Here is a 13,814-nt window from a genome sequence, read left to right as displayed (position 1 = left end):
GGAAGTACACTCTGGCATCTTGTGGAGAGCCCTCTCAGTGGACTACTGACAAGATGGCTTAAGCCCAGCTACTTTTGCTTTTTCTCTTTTAAAGAATTTCTTTTACACTTATACCACACTGCTAGACAGTTTTAAACACTGACATATAACTCCTTAATAAGATAAAGCAAAGATAAATCATTTTATCTTATTAGAAATAAGATATACCATCACTTTACAGTCTTCAAACATCACTGCACTTCAACTCTCACAATTTGACAATGCATTCTTTAAACAATCTGCAGACAGCTTCTGTTGCAACAGACAAGGAACACTTTAACATAGCATAGACTGTGTATGAGTTTTACAAACATAACTTACATCAGCCTTAACCGTGGAGGTGGCGAGTATTGCACCTTCTCCAAGCTGGGTGGCGAGAACCACCACTGGTGGTTTTGTTAGTGGATCTTATGGCCCTTTGTCCAAGGCCCCGGCTCTTGTGTCCTACAAGTGTCAGCCCACACATCTCCCTGTGCTTGTGGATGGCTTGGTGAGCCACTGGGTTTCTTCTGATATCTTTATGGAATGGATCAATGAGCATAACCTCAAAGAATGTGTTCCTAGACTCTTCACCAACCCAGTAAGAATTCAGGACTCTGAGGGCCCCCCAGTAGCTTCCATCTTGCTCTTTGGCAACAGACTGAAGGCTTTGAGCAAACTTCAAAGCCATAGGTTGCAGCCTTAGGATCTGGGCATTTTCAGCCAGTACAGAGCACGCGAATATGGTGGATGACATATCCTTGCTTGGCCTTGTATCCTAGTCTGTGCCCTTTATCTGGCTGAGTGGGGTGTGGGGGTCTGGGGTCCCTGTGGAGAGCAGAGAGCCGGCAGTATTGCCTGCAGGGGACCCACAGGAGAATGTGCAACACAATGGACTGCTGCTTCCTCCCTCCTCCTGGATGTACTTGTGAGCACCCACCTTGACTTACCTTTAAGATAGAACTGATGGCTGCCACCAGATGGAGAAGAAGGGGTCTTTCTCCCTACTTAAAAAAAAATTGCAGTAAAATACACTAACATAAAATTTACCATTTTAACCATTTTTTTTAGTCCATTCACAGTGTTGTGCAACCATCACTACCATCTAGTTCCAGAGCAGTTTCATCTCCCCAAAAGGAAATCTCATACCCATTAGCAGTCACTTCCCATTCTCCCCTCCTCACAGCCCCTCACAACCACTGATCTGCTTTCTGTCTCTTGTGAATTTGCTATTCTGGATATTTTATATAAGTGGAATCATACAATATGTGGCCCTTTGTGTCTTTAAGCCTGGCTACTTTTTTGAGGTGTCCTCAAGTCCCACGGGAAACCCACACAATGTTGCTGCACCAAACGGGGGCGGTGCAGGCTTTCCACAGCTGCCTTCTCTCTCCACCTGCTGTCGCTCCAATTTTCTTTTCCCTGGCTCAGAAGGAGAGCAACTCCCTGCTGCTTAAGCAGGAAGTGGATCGCCTGCCTCCTCCTCTTTCAAGTTCCTCAGTCTCCATGGGTGACTCTTTGGGAGCCCTCCTGTGCTGCACAGAGGAGGAAAGCCCAGCACCCCGCCTTGGCCAATCGCTCTCTCCTCCTGCCCCCTCCCCAGTAGCTTGAGGTGCTGGGCCATTGTGATGGAGCTGTGGTTAATAAGACCTGGGGAAGCGGTGTGTCCTGTCCCATTTTTTTGTGTCTGACTCTTTACAATAGGAGTTCTTTAGCTGCTGTTGTTTTTAGCCATGGGCCCTGGCATCAATTCTTTTGCTACAGGAAAGGTCCCATTTGCTACTCTGTTACACATCATTTTGATACTGTTCCTCCCCTATTCACAAAGCTACCAAGCGTCTCCATTATGGATGGGATACACTCCAAACTCGTCTTTGCATCTGAGCTCCAAATTAACTTTTCAACTTTGAATCTCACCACCCCCAGTGCAAATTCTCTGCTCCTTTTAGACTGGGTTTGTTCACTCACTGCCCTCCAAATGGGCTTGCTCAATTTGGGGTGGGACCTATACTCATGCATCCCCACCAAAAAAAATGTTCTTCTCTTCCTGTTTATGAGGTGTCTTCCCATTATCTCCTCCAGCCGGCCTGGATTCCCAGCCGCCTCAACCCTCTGAACTCTGCAGCCTGGTCTGCTCCCAGGCTGGGCACTTGTCCTGCCACCTTGTGTTGTGAATGAGCATCTCACTTGTTTACAGGCTAGAAGCAGGGCCAGTTGACCGACTGATTGCCGGCCAGTTTGAAGGCTGACCAGTCCACCCCCACCCGAGGCATCCTCAGAGAGGGGTCCCAACAGAGCCAGGCAGAATTGGTGTGGTGAGTCATGATCACCTGGGGTGTTAGGAACGCGTGAAGGAGCCCATTCTGCACAGCTTGGTCATCTCCCAGGGACACCTGCCCAGGTCAGGCTGGGTTAGGGGGTCTGGGAGAGATGGGCATACATTTTGTAGAAGTTTTCTTATTTTACCCAGAAGTGCATTCTATTGTTAATGTGCTTGGGGTAAGTGGGGAGGAAAAAGAGAGTGATGGGAGGAGCAAGAGGGGTAACTTGGAAGGGGAAATGAGAAAGAGACGAAAGGCAAGTCAAAGTGGGGTAAGAAGCAGAGAGGGGAGGGGAATGGACTCAGGGACCCCAAATCTTGGGTGAGAGGAAACAGGATCTCACTCACGGTTCTGAAGGGTAGAATTCCTGCTTGGTGGCCCCTACCTTTTCTACCCCCTCTCCCCATTCCCATGCCAGGATATTCAGTCCCCAGTTATCCTCAAGTTGCCTTCCTTGATAATCAAAAAGCGGCCCCAGCCAAGAATATATTCTTCCTTGACAATCTAATCTCTGTGCTGTGGCTGCCTTGGTTTTTGTCTTTCTGGTTTAGTTTGTTTGTGTGTGTGTGGGTGGGGGGGGGGGGCAGACTGTGCCTTGGAAGAATTATTCCAAGCCCTGGACCCATGCCCAGAGGCATAGAGCTACTGCCACGTCCCCAGTGCAGCTTGACCTTTTTTGGGATGGCCTAGAGCCACCCTGCACCAGAAGTTCCCCTCCGCATGCAGGCACCTGGCAGCCATCGTGCCTGCTGCCTGCTGCCTCACAACCCTGCAGGGATGGGAGTATTCTGTTTCCAATTTTGGTCTCCCTCAGTCAGGCCAGGCTGGCAGTATCCTGTTTTGAGGCACCTTGGCTTTTGCAAATCCCAGGCTGCAGGCACAGTGTTGTCCAGAAAGTCCCGTAAATGTTGTGATTCCTTAAGGCCTGACGCTCGGCTAGCACTCGGGCGTAGTTGTTATGTTTCAACATTTCAGCATTCTTTCAGTGCTCTCCTCCCTTTCCATGGACCCCTTCAGCAACCTTCCAGGAAGGCTCCTGGCTTCTGAACTCTCACCTCTAATCCATTCTCTCTGTGTTTGCTGGATTCATTTTGTTAAAGCCCCTCTCTTGCCTCGTTATTCCTCCACTCAAAAACCTTCTGTGGCTCTGATTCCCCATGGAAAATATCATAACTAGTTTGTGTAATCAAACTTTCTGTGCTTGCTCCAGAGGGTACAAACCCCCTAAGCTTGCCCACCTGCCCTGAGGGCAGGCCTGGGAGTTGGGGAGGAGTGGGGGGCAACATGCTGCAGACCCTATAACCTGCCCATATCCCATTCGCAATTCCAGAGGGTGCTATTTGAAGTGCTGGTCCTGGGATGATCCTATCTCTTAGCCAAACAGCCTTTTTACTTGGGGTTCCCTTTTTTGTAGCTTTTCCTCAGAGCCCTTTAATAATATTCACTTATGTGTTCTGGAAAAGGGAGGTTCCAGATAAATCTCTAAGTTTGCAGATAGCATTAAGCCAGTGATGGCAAGTTCTCGGCATGCACGCCAACACCTCTCTCCTCCCATATCCACGGCAGATGGGACTCATCCACTTCTGCCCACTGAGCCCAGTTGAGGCCTCAAAAAGTCTTTGCAACCCTAATCCAGGCAGTCACTACCAATTATTTGAATTTGGCAATTAACAAATTTGTTATCACTACACCCATCTCTTCCAGGGAGTGAAACTTTAAACCTTGTGGAGGTTGGATACAAGAAGATGTGGCCCGACCTTTAAAGTGGACCTAAAAATGGCAGGGGAGCTAATGGTAAGGGATAATCACATTCTGAGATTTAACCAAAGTTCCTTACCTCTCCCCCTCATTTCCTATACCCTTAGCTTGTCCCTGATTTCAGGCTAAAGACATTCTGCTTTAGTTTCTTGGTGAACGAATGACTCAGCATTCATTGCAGAGAGAAAGCTAAGAGTCTAAACAGACTTTTTAAATGCCCAGCAGAGATGGTAATTTGAGAAATAAAAGCTTTTGAGGTTCAAAAGCTTAAGTTTTGGAGTTTCAAAAGCATAGCTCCTAAGGGGACCCTGGGCATAGAGACTGTGTGATGAGTGGGAAAAAGAACAAGAGCAGGCAGAAAGAGAAAAAACTATCCTAGGGTGGAAGTGGGAATGCGAAGGAGAAGAAATGCGGGGAAACAGGTCTCTAAGAAGAGTTCCTGTGCCTGGCATGTCCCCTGGGCCAAATCTGGGAGAGGAAAATGAATGATGGAACCCTAGAGAGGTTTGGGAAACTGAGGGCAGAGGCGAGCTGTGCCTCCCTCTCATGGGTTGAGCCCAAGAAACTGCCCTTGAGATTCTTGAAGTCCAGGACAGCGTGAGAGCCGTGGACAGGGCCTCCTGTTTCTGAGAGTGGTGGGGATGAGGCACAGAGGGATGGTGGCTACGAGGAGGAGCTGAGCAGCATGACAGACGACCAGCGGAAGCCAAGGGCTCTCAGCGAAATCAGCATGGTGGATGATGACACATTTAGCAGAATGGGAGCTGAAAATGGAACTTAGGTTTGGTTCCAGAAAAGTAAAGTTACATTTTTAGCACATTTTAGCTGCTATTTGTACATGCTACACGTAAGAATTACCCAAACTATGATTATGAAAGTCACTTTCTAACTCTTCCCTGTGGCCTGGGAGCTATGGTGGTGGTCTCTCTTAGGGAACATCTAGATCCTTGCAAGGCCCCCCTCCCTGTATCTGAAGTCCTGAGTGTGGATCTTGTCACTGTACTTTAAGAAGTACCTGCTAGCTCTGAATAAGTTTCAGAGCTGGGTAGTAAGGAGAGAAGCAGGGAGGTGGTAGGGCCGTGCTGACAGAGTTCAGCTGGGATATTATGACTATGGCCTAGAATGCAGAAAGCTGATAGGAGATTTGATCAAAGTCAGCAAAGGTGAGCACCTGTAGATTGTTTGAGAAGTTCTGGTGTGACACAGACTAAACTAGGTTAACTCTGACTGGGGTTCGAAGGAAGAAAAGACTTTCTGGATCACAGAAAATTTATCTCCAGGATTATTCACCCTATAAATTTGTGTAGTTTGAAAATACAATTATGTTCAAGAAAGGCTTAGTTGAGGGTTTCTTTACCCAGGCTTTATTGGAATTTTGGGGCAGATAACTCTTTGCAGTAGGAGCTGTCAGTGCCTGGTAGGATGTTTACGTCCCTGGGCTCTACCCACCCCCACCCCTCCCGTCCCTACCCCAGTCATGATAATCAAATATGTTCAGATATTGCCATATGTCCCCTGGGGGGCAAAATCACCCTTGATGGAGAACCACTGGGTAGTGTAATGTTCTTAAAGAGTGCGTCACAGACTAGGGGGCATGCAAAAGAAAGTGGGTTCTATAGTAAACTAATTCTGGAGATGCTGAGTTAAAACATGTCAAACAGAGCATTTTATTCATAGGACTTCTCAGGTCTGCAATATGCCAAGGTTCATTTTAAATCTTTAAGAGGGAACGTATGGGATGAGCACACATTGGGCATATTCATGGATTGTAAAGCATTAAGGTTAATAAGAATGAACATGTCATCAGTGCTTTACAGATGGTTAAGTGCATGCTAAATAGATTTTGTATTTTCCTCATAACAATTCTCCAGGATAGGTATAATTATTCCTGCTTATAGTTCAAAGAACAAGGGCTCAGAAAATTTAAAAACTTGCCCATGGCCACACAGCCAGCAGGTGGAGAAACTGGAGCTTGAACTGGTTCTTAGACTCAGTTCCAAATTCTTTATAGGGTTCCATGCTACCTCATGGGCACAGCCCTACACTTTTGAAATTGACATTATGCCAGATTAAGTATATCTTATTCTGAGTGACGCTCACTTCTTATTAATTAGAGTTCTCTAAAGAGACATTGTCAGCTGGATCTACATTTACATGGGCAAATGGAGAGCTCAAAGGGAAAATATTGATTATCTTCACCATGATGAAGAAAGTTTCTTTTTATTACACTTCCTAAGTAAAATTTTTTTTCTTCTTCCTGAAAATGAGAACAATGTTTTCTTTATTTCCTTGGTTGCTAGGAAGTGCAGATCCAAAATTTCCATCTTGTTGGGCATTTTTGTGTCCTTTCCTCTCAGTTCTATTATTATTTATTGTATTAGCTTCTATATGTTTGTATGTTGCCTCAAACTCTTTGGGCGATAAGAGGGATTTATAAATACATATCATTAATAAGTGGAAGTTTTCCAAAATACCCCTTTTACAAAAAAACCACCTGCTTAAAAATGGTTCCATCTGGTTTCATTTCTTGATTATGTTGGAATGTCATGCAATAGATTGAAGCTGGAAATGGTTCTACTTGGATACAAGATTAGTAGCCAGCTATATGGTTAGACTTGTTACTTTTAATTCATTGAATTAAGCTAACATTTGTATAGTGCTTTTGGTTTACAAAGCCCTAGCATAAACATGATCTTACTTGGTCTTGACAAAAGCCAAATCTGAGAGCTAGAGCTGGTATTATTAATAATTATTCTCATTTTACTGCTGATGAGTAAACCCAGGCTCAGATATTGTAGGTGACTTATTCTTACTTTTGAATGACAGATTAGCTGGTGGAAGACTTTGGAAGTAGAGCTGGGTCTTTGACCTCTGTTCCAGTTTGCTAATGCCAGGATGGATTGACTTTTATAGAGGGGGTTTATTTGACTACAAATTTACAGTTCTACAGCCATAAAAGTGTCCAAAGTAATGCATCAACATTCAGATACCTTCACTGGAGAAAGGCCATTGGCATCCGGAAAACCTCTGTTAGCTGGAAAGGCACATGGCTGGCATCTGCTTGCTCCCAGGTTGCGTTTCAAAATGGCGTTCTCCAAAATGTCTGCATCAGCTTTCAATGGCCGTCTTCAAAATGTCTCTTTACGCTGCAGCAGCTCTGAGGCCCTTCTGTTTGTGAGCTTTTGTAGGGCTCCAGTTAACTAATCAAGACTCATGCTGAATGGGCAGGGCCACACCTCCATGGAAAGAATCTAATCAAAGGTATTACCCACAGTCAGGTAGGTCACATCTCCATGGAAACAGCCTAATCCAAAGATTCCAACCTAATCAACAATAATACGTCAGCCCCCACAAGATTGCATTAAAGAACATGGCGTTTTGGGGGACATAATACATCCAAACCGGCACAACCTCCAAATGGGACATCTGACCTGAGCAGGGAGGAAAATCTGTGGTACATGCATTGAGGTCCCTCCACCCCAGTCAGGTCCCAAGAGGTGGCAGTGGCAGCCCTAAGTACTTTTTTCCCATTGAGCCTCACTATACCCAGAATCCTTTTCAACACAGGGCCCCAGGCACATACCACCAATGAATCAGAGTTGACACAAGACATCCCAGGACTAGACATTTTTTAGTATTTCATTAAACTCAAAACTTCTCAAATTGTATGAAACCTCAGTCCTTGAACATGATGGATCTTGTCTCAGCATCTGCTTGGCAATTTTAAAAGTAGCAGAAAATGTCATTTGGGGGTAATCTTTATTCCCAAGGTTTATTCTACTTTGTATGGTGATAACTTTGTAATCAGCCATTACTAATAGAGTCTAAAAATAGCATACCAAAAAAAAAAAAAAAAAAAAAAAAAAAAAATAAAAAAAAGAAAAACACTTGGAGCAAATATTATTCTTTTTTAAAAATCTCCTGATTGCTTCAGCTATGCTGTCCTGAATTTACTTCTCAGTTGCTATTTGGAGTCCTACATTTGCAGTCAGTAATTGCAAATCTTACTCTAGGGCCAAGATTGTATCATGTGCCAACTTTCCAGGATAGTAGATATAGATAGGCGTTTGGGCAAAGAGAAAATGTCTCTTTTTAGCTTTAGAGATGGACTAAGCAGAACTCAGTTCCTTGTCCTTCTGGACACCATGATTTCAAGGCTTTGGTTTAAAAAAAAAAAAAAATCACTACTTTATGCAGTGTCCTGCTTTTTTTCTGGCTTGTAGTTTAAATTAAGAGCACTTAAAGTCAGTGCCTTGCATACTATATGATATTGTTTATAATAAATTTGCTCTTTTGATGTCTGGTCATAGATGATATAAGATTTCTTATTACCACTAATGGATAAGAGGGTGAAATCACACCTCAGTATTCTTCATCTGATGGTTGCTTTTTATATAAGGCCATACTTGTATTGTTTTGATCCCATTCACTTAATTTCATGTGAATGTGCTAAAAAATAGCCAAACGATGAAGGAATTTTTGGACCATTGATTGACAGTCATGGATGGTGACTGTTTCCAGTCTTTCTCTCTCTCTTTCAAGAATAAGGGATCCTGAATCTTTCATGATAAAGCCACAAATTATGCTCAGCAAATTATGCTGAACAAAAATAAAATCTTTTACTGAGAATTTCCCAGGAGTTTTTATATTTTTGACTCTTGCTCACTAAATATGGAAAAGATTGAGACACCAAGAGAAGCAGGGGAGATGTTCTGCTTTTTTTTAGACTTTCTTTTAAGAAACTGTTTCATCCCTTTAATTCTATGTTCACAATATGTCAGCAGTCTCCTCCCTGAAGAAAAGTCACAGCCCTCTGAAGGATGTCAGTTTCTAGAGAAGTTCTCTAAGCTTCCATTTTAATGTAAAGAATAAAGCTTGGGAGGTCATAGTTTATATTCTCTAGTGGCCTGAATGTTGCCCAACATATGGAAATAACAGAAATGAATGTTTCACGGCATCCTTCTTCTTGAAGGAGTCAAAACCCCTTTAGACTTATTTCTCTCCTTTTTCGCCCATCCAACACAGGCTCACAGTATTTTCCAAATTCAGAGTTTTTTCAGTAGAAATCTGGTGGAAAGTACTTGCATACAAGGGCTAGGGAGTGAAGTTTGTAATTTTAATGATTGTGCAGAATGCCTTTTTATGAAGAAATAGATGTGATCTGGAACTTCAGTTAATGGGGTTTTATTTGAAGGATATGATTATGGAAGACAGGTTAAGGTGCAACAGTCTGAGAAATTTTTTGGTTTGGATTCACTGAAAATGGATGCATTGTGCAATGGGGTTTAGGACTCTTTAAGCGTTTTGGTAGTTCAGTGGCAGTTTTATTGATCCAACAGCAAACTGATAACCTGCCACATTTACGACTCTGTTTCACATCTTCCCCTGTTTATCATTTAACATGTTTCTCTATCCACTGTGGTGTGTGCAAATTGGTAGTTAGACCTAGAGGTTTGATTAGATTCGTTTTGTTTTTGTAAAGACTTCAAAGTTGGTGTTGTGTTTTCCATCCAGTTGTCTCTCTTTTAGGATTGGGGGAGCCACTGATACCTGTTACCTAGATCCATTAATTTGTTAGTGTTCCAAAACAGCAGTACCCTAATTTTATCATTCTTCATTTATTTGCTGAATATATCTGTTCCAGTTTGCTAATGCTGCCATTTTGCAAAATACCAGGAATGGATTGGCTTTTATAAAGGGGGTTTATTTGGTTACAAAGTTATAGTCTTAAGGCATAAAGTGTCCAAGGTAAGGCATCAACAACAGGGTACCTTCATTGAAGGATGGCGATGGTGTCCAGAAGACCTCTGTTAGCTGGAAAGGCATGTGGCTGGCATCTACTAGCTCCCAGGCTGTATTTCAAAATGGCCTTGTCCAAAATGTTAGTGTCAGCTTCCAATGGCTGTCTTCAAAATGTGTCTCTCAGCTTCAGCTAGCAGTGAGCCTCTTCTCTCTGAGCTTCTATAGGGCTCCAGTGAACTAATCAAGGCCCACACTGAATGGGCGGGGCCATACCACCATGGAAATTATCTCATCAGAGTTATCACCTACAGTTGGGTGGGTCACATCTCCGTAGAAACAACCTAATCCAAAGGTTCCAATTTAATCAACACTAATATGTCTGCCCCTATAAGACTGCATTAAAGAATATGGCTTTTTCTGGGGGACACAATATATACAAACCGGCATAATATCTATGAAGAGAAATTTTCCCGTATCAACTATTTGTGCCTTGATGTTTGTCTGTAAAGTCAGAATAAATGTTTTATTGTTTCCTTCTATTTATAAGTTTTCAATATAATGAGTTGGTTCTCTAGCATCCTCCAAAGGTAACCAACAAAGATTAAAAAAATCATTATGAACATTATATTTAAGCATATTTGTTGTATTTTCAACCTAATGTAGTTTTTTATCTTTATTGATACCCAAATTTTCCCATATTTGACCAATGGGAGCCTCTTCAAGTTGCCTCCTAAATCCCTTGACATGATCTTAGCAATCTTTGCTTTCAGGTATGACAAGATGTTCTAGGTTCATCTTGCACATTTTTGCTTTCAGACCTAAAATTAACCATCTATCCAAGCAGACCTGATTCTTTGTAGTGGAAAATGATATTTAGTCACCACACTCAGGATGCCAGAGTTGCTCACTGATACTGGATTTGTCATTGTTTCTAAACTTTTTTTAGAAGACCGAAAAATTTTTACTTATTTTTTTAAAGATAAAATACATCATTCATTTAAACTGATACTTCTATTCAAATTCAATTCTATCAGGTTTTTACTTAAGCTTATCAATCTTATATTTGAATCTCCTTTTTCCCAAGTTGAAAGTTCTGGTGCCCAATGATACCAAAATAACTATTAAATTGCTTTATTCCATCATACACATACAACAGTCTCAGAATAACAACACCAATATCAACAATAATATGAGTGTTTGATAATATAATTACTAAAAACAGTTTAATTTTTTGGCAGTTCTGTATTTTAAGGTGATTTGGAATATTTCATCTCTGTGCAGTTATGCCACAAACTGGACACATAGGATTATTTGCTTTATTTTGCTCTTGACTTTTAGGGTTGTTTTTATTTTAAATTAACCTTGTTATAATTTTGCAAAATATTAAATAGTTCCAAAGTTAAATCTACAAAACAAGATATATTAAAAGAAGTCTACCTCTGTCCCTGTTCCCTTTACCCATTTCTTCCCTCTATCAATAAATAACCTTTAAAAATTATGGTTTATTATTCTATTTTAAAAATGTAAGCAAATATGAACCTATCTATGTATATCCACCTCCTTTATAGAAAAATGATAGTACATTATACACTCTTTACTTCCCACCTTGCTTTTTTGTACTTGATCTTGAAGATCACTCCTTAGTAGTATATAAATATATTTTTAAGTGTTCATGACCTACTCAGATCTTAACAATAATTAGGATCATATGGGAAAAAAAAGACCTTTTTAAAGGCAAGACACTGTTGGTGGGAATGTAAATTGTTACAACCATTTTAGAGGGCAATTTGACAAAGTATAGAAATGATGAAAGTATGTATTTTCTACAACCTGGCAATTCTCTTTCTAGAGTAATTCTTACTCAATGTTGAAGATATTCAATACTATTCAAAATAGTGAGAATAAAGAAATCTAAATCACCATCAAAAGGAGAAAAGATATATTAAATTGTAGTATATTTAAATGATGGAATACTATACAGCAAATAAAATGAATGAATTAGGTCAATGTATAAAAATGAAAGAAGATGTAAATAAATGGAAGGACATTCCATGTTCATGTACTAGAAGACTAAATATTGTTAAGATGTCAATTCTACCCAAGATGATATACAGATTTAATGAAATCCCAAACAATATTCCAAAAGCATTCTTTTCAGAAATGGAAAAGCAATCATCAAATTTATATGGAAGGGAAAGGGGCTCCATTTTAAAAAGATGCACAAAGTTGGAGGACTTATATATCCTGACTTTAAAACTTGTTACAAAACTATGTTAATCAAAACAGCATGGTGCTGACACAAGAACAGATATATAGACCAATAGAATAAAACTGAGAGTTCAGAAATAACCCTCACATCTATGGCCAATTGATTTTTGACAAAGGCACCAAGTCTACTTTACGGGAAAAAAATAGTCTCTTCAACAAATGGTGCTGGGAAAACTGGATATCCATGTGCAAAAGAATGAGGGTGGACCCCTACCTCACACCAAATACAAAAATTAACTCAAAATAGATCAAAGACCTAAATACAAGAAAGAAAAACTTTAAAACTCTTGGAAGAAAACAGAGGGAAGCATCTTCAGGACCTCATGTTTGACACTGGTTTCTTAGACTCCATACCAAAAGCATGAGCAACAACAACAAGTAGAGTGGGATTTCATCAAAATTAAAAACTTAGTGCATCAACGGACTTTATCAGGGGAATATAAAGACAATCTACACAGTAGGAGAAAATATTTGAAAACTATATATCCGATAAGGGTTTAAAAGTCATAATGTATAAAGAAATTCTACAACTCAACAACAAAAAGATAAACAACCCAATTAACAAATGGGCAAAAGACTTATATAGACATTTCTCCAAAGAAGACATAAAAATGGCCAACAGGCACATGAAAAGATGCTCAACATCATTAGCCATTAGGGAACTGCAAATTAAAATCATGAGATACCATTTCATACCCACTAGAATGCCTACAATTAAAAATATGGAAAATTGTAAGTATTGGAGAGGATGAGGAGAAATGGGAACACGCATTTGGTGTTGCTGGGAATGTAAAATGGTGCAGCTGTCATGGAAGGCAGTTTGGCAGTTCCTTAGAAAGTTCAGTGTACAAATACCACATGACCTGTAAATCCTACATCTAGGTATATAGCCAAAAGAACTGAAAGCAGGGACTCGAACAGATATTTGCCACTGATGTTCATAGTAGCATTATTCACAATTGCCAAAGGATGGAAGCAAAGCAAGTGCCTATCAATAGATGAATGGATAAACAAAATGTGGTATATACATACAGTGGAATATTATTCCTCTGTAAAAAGGAATGAATTTCCAATGCATGCAACAACATGGATGAATCATGAATACCTCAAGTTGAGTGAAATAAATAAGATGCAAAAGCACTAATATTGTATGATCTCACTGATATGTAATAATTAGAATAAAGGACATTCATAGAGTCAGTAACTGGAATACAGGTTACCAGGGGCTGGGGTAGGGGTAGAGGATGGGAGGTTAATGCATATTTGGTACAGAGTTTCTGTTTGGTGTGATGGAAAATTTTTGGTAATGGATAGTGGTGATGGTAGTACAACATTGTGAATGTTATTAACACCACTGAATTATACATTTGAATGTAGTTAAAAGAGAAAATTTTTGGTTGTATATATGTTACTAGAATAAACATTTTAAAAAGAACCATAGGACTGTACAACACAAACAGTGGACCTAATGTAAACTATGGACTATAGTTAGCAGTATAATTATAATCATATTGTTTCATCAATTGTAACAATGCTACCACAATAATGTAAAATGTTAATAATAGGGAAAACCATGTGTGTGAGGGACATCTATGGGAACTCTGTATTTTTTGCATGATTTTTCTATAAATCTTCAACTTTGCTAATATAAAAAAACAGATTTTGAAAACATAATATTAAATTAAAAACAAATTAGTATGTATGAAT

At 40.4% G+C, this 13,814-nt stretch overlaps 1 long non-coding RNA gene and 1 pseudogene across 6 annotated transcripts in view; one reads left to right on the top strand and one right to left on the bottom strand.

Moving 5' to 3' along the window:
• Positions 1 to 367: 367 nt before the first annotated feature.
• LOC119545178 lies at positions 368 to 1,171 on the bottom strand (annotated as a pseudogene).
• Positions 1,172 to 2,189: 1,018 nt separating this feature from the next.
• Positions 2,190 to 13,814, top strand: part of LOC119505618 — a 47,750-nt gene continuing 36,125 nt past the window's right edge. For 4 of the 6 annotated variants that reach the window (XR_005210784.1, XR_005210783.1, XR_005210780.1 and 1 more), the window contains exons 1-2: positions 2,216 to 2,333; positions 4,044 to 4,133. This is a non-coding gene — a long non-coding RNA (uncharacterized LOC119505618). Of the gene's footprint in view, positions 2,420 to 4,043; positions 4,134 to 13,814 lie in introns of all 6 variants that reach the window. The other 2 variants (XR_005210785.1, XR_005210781.1) reach the window with 1 other exon arrangement.

The sequence above is a fragment of the Choloepus didactylus genome, chromosome 10 (assembly GCF_015220235.1).
Source record: "Choloepus didactylus isolate mChoDid1 chromosome 10, mChoDid1.pri, whole genome shotgun sequence".
In the NCBI taxonomy this organism is placed as follows: domain Eukaryota; kingdom Metazoa; phylum Chordata; class Mammalia; order Pilosa; family Megalonychidae; genus Choloepus; species Choloepus didactylus.
Note: the sequence above shows the minus strand (reverse complement) of the source record. Positions and strands in the feature narration are given on the sequence as shown.